Source organism: Glycine max, chromosome 9, assembly GCF_000004515.6.
Source record: "Glycine max cultivar Williams 82 chromosome 9, Glycine_max_v4.0, whole genome shotgun sequence".
Classification (NCBI taxonomy): domain Eukaryota; kingdom Viridiplantae; phylum Streptophyta; class Magnoliopsida; order Fabales; family Fabaceae; genus Glycine; species Glycine max.
This window is the reverse complement of record NC_038245.2, coordinates 14174524-14183778: the sequence shown is the minus strand read 5'-3', so window position 1 is coordinate 14183778 and position 9255 is coordinate 14174524. Positions and strand designations below refer to the sequence as shown.

At 36.5% G+C, this 9255-nt stretch overlaps 1 non-coding gene across 1 annotated transcript; it reads left to right on the top strand.

The window, feature by feature from the left end:
• Positions 1–8777: 8777 nt before the first annotated feature.
• Positions 8778–8884, top strand: LOC112997931 (small nucleolar RNA R71). The gene has a single exon (XR_003262980.1). It is a non-coding gene; the product is annotated as a small nucleolar RNA R71 (small nucleolar RNA).
• Positions 8885–9255: the final 371 nt, after the last annotated feature.

Here is a 9255-nt window from a genome sequence, read left to right as displayed (position 1 = left end):
GATCTCTTGGTTTTTTGAAAGAGGTGACAAAGTTATGTATTGATTTTAGGCTTTCAAAAGTCCACATTTAACCAATAAAAGCAAAGAGGACCATTTAAGGCGTTGGACCTTAAAACGGTTTTTGGGTGATTTCTAATGACAAAGCTTGATTTGTGAGTTGATTTTAGCCTTAGTTTCACTTTGGTTATTACTCAATTCGATTAAGAAAAATCCCAAAGAAAAACGTCTGATTGATTTTTTTTATTATTTTTAAAGATATTTTTATTATCTTATTATTATTTTGCCTCTTTTTGGATTTAAACGTGGTTACGGCGTGAAAGATCGGTCAGATTTTATTCTAACAGAGATTAAAAGATATTACAACTCAAATGATCGGTGGAAATTTATTTTATTTTTGATCAGGCGAGAAAATGACTTAAATAAAATGGTTAAAGCACGTCAAAAGGGGGTACGGAAAGCAAACGAAATGAAAATAAAAGCATGCGAAACAAGTGGGGACCACTAAGGGCACATAGAATGAATTGAAAGGTTCAATTTCGGGAACTTACCGGTTGAAGACCGAAGAGCGACGAAGAACGATGAAGAACGGTGGAAAATCTTCACGAAATCGCTCACGGAAACGTCTTGGAAGCGTTACGGAAGCGCCTCGGCTTGGATTTTCTTCACGGAAACAATTTTTCTCACTAATTTCAAGTGAATCCTTAATATCAAGAGGGTTGAATGAATTTGCTCTGCCCTCTTTCCCCTATTTATAGGGGAAAAGAGGGAGGGGGTTGCCACCCAGCTCGCCCAGGCGAGCTGGGTTGCTTCCACCAGAAGGCAACGCCTTCTGTTGGAACACCCTGGAAGGTCCATGTGGGCCTGATTGCTATTTGCACACCCCTTTTTACTATATACACCCCTTTTCCTTTTTTTGCTTATTCTTTTTCCATAACGTTACGGAACTTTACGGATTACGTAACGGTACTTTTTTCTTTCCGTAATGTCGTGAAACTTTATGGATTACGCAACCATCCCCTCTTTGACTTCTGGAATGTTACGGAACTTTACGGATTGCGCAACAATGCTTCCTTTCGACTTCCGACATGTTGCGAAACTTCACGGATTACCTAACAATGGGTGTTAAGTACCTCGAAGCGGTCAAGCGAAGGTTGCATCCCACCAAACAAATGGTCCCCGGACGAAATTAGGGTATGACAAGGACCTTCTAAGGAGGCCTCTCAAATTTAGAGTGGGTATATGAGGGTTGGTTTGTATTCAAGTCACTACTTTCACCCAAAACTTTGTTATAGAGTCTAAATTTGGAAACATGGTCTAAATGTTGGCTAACTAATGGTTTTTATTTCACTTAAAAATATTGTGTATAACTCTAGTAATAGTTAAGTTGTGGATAATAACTAAAATTTTCATGTAGATTGTAATTTTAGGCATAGTATGCTCCCAAACTAGGACTTTGAGTAAACATAAAGTTGGAGATAATCTTCTTATCTATTAAATAAGACAATAATCAACTTACTTGAGTTAGTATATCTTTATTTGTCAAGTTTATAAGCTATGAAGGTCATATGTGCATAATAGAAAATGAATGAGATAGTAACCCAAAACTTATGAGATGTTTTGATAACCTTATTGAGTTGTTATAATGGTAGAGTAATGCATATTTATGATGCACAGTTTGGTCTATGATTTTATTGTTTCTAATTTATCATGTTGTTGTTGATAATATTATATTGATGATGTGATAATTATGTTAATTGATGAATGTCTTGAGTTGTGTTTGTTGATTTCTTGATGATGATATGAGATGTGGTTGAGATGATGTTATTTTATTATTAGAGTTAAATTTATGTTGAGATCATGAGATTCTCATTCATATGAGTTTTTGGTGAGTTGTTTTCAAGAATTCAAGGTGTTGGAATGTCTTGCTATGCTTATTGAACTATAGGTGGGTTCATGAGCATGTGAGCAAATAAATGGTGAGTCTATGATATTATAACCTCTTATGGTGTTGAGATTGGTGAATGAATTGGTGATGACGTATGATATTGATTTGAATGATCATAACATGCATACATTGATGAATGACATTGCATGTAAGTTAAGGGTGCTAAGAAGGCTCTCAACCTAGTGGTGGAGGTTGGTGGTGGTGGCTAACAGTGAAAAGGCCAATAGAATGCATAGGTGGGCGAATCCCTAAATTGGTTAATGTCATTGCAAGCCTTATTGGAGGGCACTACCCACACTCATCCATTTTTGATAAAACTACACTTCCTCTATAGGGTTAATTTGAGTCTCCCCAAATGGTCAAGGTATGACTGTATTAAGGGATTTATTTGGGTTAATCGCTCAAGGTGAAATCTTTCGGGAGTAAAGAGTCAACTTGACATAACATGATAGTTACACATGAGCATTGATAATTGTGACTTGAGAATGATGTGTTACTTGATGAGTCATGGACATATTTTGATGTGTGATGATTGATGGACTGACGATGACAATGGTGTATGATGATTGAACATTTATGTAATGGTTGATGAATTAATGATTATTATGAGATGTCCTGTTATGAGAATTCTAAGACTTATATTTTATGTATGATTTCTATAGGTTTTGTTGTATTAACTTTGTCCCTAAATATAAGACTCTTTTAACTAATTTGCACCCTTTAAGAAAAATGGTTAATTTAGTTAGTAGCATTTAATTTTTTTAACAATTTTTATTATTTTACCAAAATTACCCTTAAAATTATTGAGACTCATAATCTCTCTCTTTCCACTTAATTACTTTCTCACTTAATTAATTAATGAGTTAGTCTTCTTATCCAATCCTTATAAGAGAGATAATGCATTTATCATTTCAATACATAACATTTATTATAAAGTAACTAAGGATATGAAGGTCAAAAAATAATTAATGCAAAAGACAACTTGAAAAAAGCCTTATATTTAGGGACACAGGTAATATACTGATAGTGGATCATAGTTTAACTATTAAGTTGTATGGTATTTCAATATGCTGGTTTCTGGTATTTATACCTTGTGTTGTTTCACGTGCAGTTCCTGTCTGTGATGATCCAATATCTAACGTATGTAGGGACCAGATGGATAGGAGGTGGTCCCGTGTCTTTGGAAACTTCATGGACATGCGTATTTGGACGTGAAGATGTGTTATTTGTCTTTATTTCTTCTTTAATGTTATATAGTGTTGACTGACTTATAGTTTATATAGTTTATCCTTATAGTGTGTTTTATGTTTATATGCATTTCTTGAGGAGATTTGAGTTATTGTGAAATAGAGTAAGAAGGAAAGAATTTTAGAGGGATAGTTTAGAGAGAGATCTTTAGAATCTCATAATATTGAGTTATGATGTGTGTTACTGTGTTGGGTGATTACAAAATATCTATTAATAGTGTTTGCTTATGTGGCATTATCAACCATGTGACTTATTACAAGTATTTGCGTTAAATATCCTATTTTAGGGTTACATCAGACTTATCCTAAGTTGGTTGTTATTAAGGAACTTCCTGCTTTAGGATGCTATTTAGGTTTGTATCTGACTTATGATCTTTAAGTCGCTCATCATGTATTAAGTGTGTGCCACATGTTTGTGACGTGTGGAGTTGATATTTACCCCAAAACATATATAATATATAGCATAATATTAATATATAATAATAGTAGTATGATATATATTAACTTTTTTTTGTGAATTGACGGGGCAAAATGCACCACCAACAATCAATTAAAACCACAAGGGAAAACAATTGCATTTATGTCAGCCAAAATTGTTGCACGAATCAAAGGGAAAACATGATCAAATGCCTGCAAAGGCTAAGATATGGGCATCCCATATCTAGCTAGAATATCTACAACTTGATTGGATTCTCTCAAGATATGATCTCACTCCAAATGTCCTCCCGCTTGAATAAAGGATATAATACTTTGCACCAAATTGAAACAAGTGTGAGACGAAGCACAACCATTAATCAACAACGTAATCGCAGTCTGAGAGTCAAACTCAATCAGCAAACTCTTATATCCACGGTTCCACACTATACCAATCCTAATAAAGATTGCCATAACTCAGCATGTAACATCCAGCAAAAGCTAATATTTGCAGCAAAGGCAAAAATGAAAGCACCATTATGGTTCCTAAGAACCCCACCAACAACAACTTTTTTCTCATCCATATTCACTGAAGCATCACAATTCAATTTAACTTGGCCATAATGAGGTGACTTCAAGTAAACCCCACCTCGATGCCTCACTACCCTTCCAGGATCATTGAACTTCATGCACTACTTCAGACTATCGTGCACAACCTCTACTTTAGCCAAAATGTGCTTGTCCATCTCAAATGGGTGGTCAACGAGACCTTAAAAAATGAATAGTTTGCATTTTGCCAAATGATATCAACAGGAATACTGAAAATCATACACCAGCTTCTCCCTTTAACTAAATCTTTATCCTTAATATTTTGCAGCATGATGCTCGAATGCCGATAAGAGCAAATATCAAGCAACTCTACTAGTTGGGTAGTATCGAAAAATATGATCAATATCTTTAGAGTTTCCTCCACACTGTGAGCAAGCTGTATCCACGGCCAAGTGCCTAGCAGGCCTTATATTATTTGTTAAAAGTGCATTAGATGCCACTTTCCATAGTAAAACCTGAGTTCTCTCCGAACCTTCTGATCGAGGCCGTACCCAAATCAAATAAACATTAAAAAGTAGTAACTAGGAAGTGATCCTAGGTCGTTTCCCAACGAGCAATGATAAACCAAATGTTCATAACAGATAGTAGGAAATAGTAACAAATTGGGGGGGGGGGGGTTGTTTGCTTTTGTGAATTAAATAGCAAGTAAAATTGAATTAGAAAAATATCAGAATTAAAATATGTTGCTTCCCCTTGATTCACAAGCAAGTCTCTTATCCTAAGTTGCGAGAATTTATCCTTTATCAGTTTAACCACTTAATCCAACCCTAAATTAAATTACTAAGCGAAATTTAACATAAGGCATTCATTATGTGATTAAGCAACACATACACCAATTACTCATAAACGATCATTAAGCATGAACATAAATTAAGCACAGAGACAATTAATCAAGCACTAAGCATGCATGAATTAATAGCAACAAATTCAGAGTAATTAGTGAAGAGGAAAAATTGAACAAAATTTAACAGTAATAATAGAACCTCAAAGAGGACTGTGCTTCATCCTCAAGAGAAAGCAACGCTGGGGACTTAGCTTTCCATTAATCAATAGATAACGAACATATAAATTGAAGAACGAAATTTTATTGCTACTGGAATTGCAAAATGAAAAGATGTCTCAAAGAAAAAGCCTAAAACTAGAAAACGAAAATAGGGGAGAGAGAAGAGAGAGGGCCGCAACTAGAACCTTGGTATTGTTATATAGTTTTTCAGCCCCAAAGCTTACAAATTTGTTTTAAATCCAAGCCCATAAATAAAATAAAATCAAATCTAGATAAGATAAGATAAGATAAGATCTAGATGAAATAATATCTAGATGAGATCAAATCTAAATAATATCTAGATAAGATAAGATAAGATCTAATTTTGTAGAATAAAATAGTCTGTCCTCTTCAAATCCAAGCCCAATTCTGGATTCAAGCCCAATGCTTCATTAATTCCTGAAATTAGATTAAAAACATCAAATTAGCTGAATGAGCCCAAATAATAAAACTGCCTAATTAATTTGACAATTAAAATTAATCAGTACTTAAAATGGTGCAAAAAGGGTTAAGAAATAGGAGAAAATAATTGCACATCAAAACCCCCCATACTTAGCCTTTTGCACTCCTAGGCAAAATGAAATAAAGAACAAAATCCAAGGATATCAAAGAGAGACAGACAAAAACATTTACATATTTCTCAATGAACATCAAGGAATGAAAGGAATGGGTAACATCTAACATGAAGAGATCCAAAGAGTCAAGACATTCATGAAAATCATCATAGCAACCCAATCATGGAAAAATAGTTAATCAGCTCAATAATGAAAAGTGATAAAGCCTCACAAGATATACACTCTATCTCTCAAGTGTCTAGGCTATTGTTTACTCTCGAAGCACCCATGAAAACAAACACCACGTAGACTTGGCAAGATTCTAAAATTGACAATCAACCCATAAACACAAGCACATGAGGATCAAAAGGTCTTTTAAGGTTGTAATAAGGCCAAGGACAAGGTAGGGAAAAATATGGAATAAGTAGCTAAATTCCAAAGGAATAGAGGAGCAATGGAGAATAAGTGGAAATTAATCACAAGTAGTAAACCCAAACCCTCAACAAAATCAACCATAGTCGATGCATACTCTCTAACTGTTCTGCACCCGAGTAGGAATCAGCTCATCCTTCTCATTTTTTATCACGGTGAGACCGATTTTCTTCGGAACTACCTGGACGGGACTCACCCATTGGCTGTCGGAGATAGGATAAATGATTCCAGCTTGCAAAAGCTTGGTTACCTCCTTGTTCACTACATCAAGAATCACCAGGTTGAGTCTTCTCTGTGGCTGTCTTACTGGTTTAGCCCCATCTTCTAAATTTATTCGATGCATACAGGTGGATGGGCTAATACCAGGAATGCCCGTCAGGGTCCAGTCTATAGCCTTCTTATGCTTCTTGAGAACTGATAACAGCTTCTCCTCTTGCTCATCAACAAGGGAGGCAGATATAATTACTGGAAAACTTTTGCTATCATCCAAGTAAGCATATTTTAAATTTGATGGCAGAGGCTTCAATTCTGGTGTGGATGGCTGGATAGTGGTAGAAAGAGATGGTTTCTCAACCTGTACTTCATAAAGAAAGTCAGAGGTATGTGTACTTCCTGAAACATGGTTAGTTCTATCTGACTCTATAAAATCAATCTCAAGAGGTAAAACATCATTAGACATGTAATCAATATCAAATTCAGATTCAATGCATGAAGAGTGACAGACATGCAGATTAGAATGAAGATCAGTCATGTATTCATCAACAATATGGTCAATTATTTCAACACGAAATACAGAAAGATCTTCAGATGGGTGTTTCATAGCATCAAGAATATTAAAATGAATAGTTATATCACCAAACTCCATAGATAGTGTGCCTACATATACATCTATCTTAGTTCTAGCAGTTTTCATAAAAGGTCTGCCTAGAATGATAAGAACTGATCCTTTAGAAAATCCCTCCTCCATATTTAAAATATAAAAATCAACAGGGAAAATGAGCTCACCAACTCTAACTAAGACATCCTCTATGAAACCAGCAGGATAGGCAACACTTCTATTAGCTAAATGAATTACCACATCAGTTGATTGCAAAGGACCTAGAGATAGAGAGTTAAAAATAGGCAGAGGCATAACACTAACAGAAGCTCCTAAATCTAGCATGGCATTGTAAAACTTATTGTTCCCTATAATACAAGGTATGCTGAATGTACCTGGATCTTTACATTTTTCAGGAATTTGAGGAACAAATTTACCAATCAATGCGGAGACATTTCTGCCCATACTAATTCTTTCACTTCCTTTAAGCTTCTGCTTATTAGTGCACCGCTCCTTCAAGAATTTAGCATATCTTGGAATTTGCTTTATTGCATCCAGCAGAGGTATGTTTACCTCTACTTTTCTAAATGTTTCCAATATCTCCTTCTCTGCCTCTTCCATTTTTTTGTTAGAAATTGCTCTTGGAGGGAATGGAAGAGGGATATGCTGCTTCTGTAAATCAGAATTACCAGTGGAAGACTCACCTACACAGAAATTATTAGGTAACTTACTCTTTAAATTTTTGTCATCATCATTTTCTGGAGTAGAGTGAAGTTGGGCAGGTTCATTTACGGACGAGGAAGGTGCTACTTGTTGAGGTCCTTGACACTGTTTTCCTGACCTCAATGAAATGACACTCACATTTTTGGGATTCTGGACAGATTGAGAAGGCAATCTGTCAGAATTCTGGGACTGTTGTTGATTTAACTGTGTAGCCAATTGTCCCATCTGATTAGTTAAGTTCTGTATGGTGGCTCTAGTCTCTTGTTGAAACTGCATGTTTTGCATAGTCATTTGCCTCACAAGTTCTTCAAGGGAAGGTTGCAGAGGAGCCTCAACTGTTTGCTGTTTCTAGGGCTATTGCTGTTGTTGTTGTTGGATAGGTGGAGGAACGTATGGTCTGCTTGGACCAGCAGCATTTTGAAAATAAGGTTGTTGTTGTTGTTGCTGCTGCTGTTGTGAAGGATTCGACCATCTAAGGTTGGGATGATTCCTCCCCCCTGGATTGTACCTGTTGCTGGAGAGGTCATAATTGTTCTGTTGTGGCTGATTTTGCTGCTACGGTTGAGGAGGTCTGTTGTAGATGTTTGCAGCATAAGCTTCAGGCTGTTCAATTGCTTCAGATTGTTGCACAGAGGTGCAAAGGTCTGTGTGGTGGTTGGCAGAGGAGCATAAACCATAGAGTCTGGCGGCAGGTGCAGATTTTTTATTCATGGTCAGTTGGGTTACCACATTAACCAAGGCATCTAGTTTACCTTCAAGCTTCTTAGTCTCGCCTGATGAGGATGAATTTGTGGCTACTTCATGCACTCCTCTAATGACAATAACATCACTTCTGGCACTAAATTTCTGGGAGTTGGAAGCCATCTTCTCAATTAAATTTCTAGCTTCAGTAGGGGTCATGTCTCCAAGGGCTCCACCACTGGCAGCATCTATCATACTTCTCTCCATGTTGTTGAGTCCTTTATAAAAATATTGGAGGAGAAGCTGCTCAGAAATCTGGTGGTGAGGGCAACTAGCACATAATTTTTTAAATCTCTCCCAATATTCATATAGGCTCTCTCCACTGAGCTGCCTAATGCCTGAAATATCCTTTTTGATGACCGTGGTCCTGGAAGTAGGGAAATTTTTTTCTAAAAATACTCTCTTAAGGTCATCCCAGCTCGTAATGGACCTTGGAGCAAGGTAATATAGCCAGTCCTTTGCCAGTCCCTCTAAAGAATGTGGAAAGGCCTTCAGAAATATGTGATCCTCCTGGACATCTGGTGGTTTCATGGTGGAGCAGGCAATATGGAATTCTTTTAGATGCTTGTGTGGGTTTTCACCTGCAAGGCCATGAAACTTTGGAAGCAAATGGATCAGTCCATTTTTAAGAACATATGGGACATCCTCATCAGGGTATTGGATGCATAAGCTTTCGTAGGTGAAATCAGGTGCAGCCATTTCCCTTAGAGTCCTCTCGCGGGGTGGAGGTT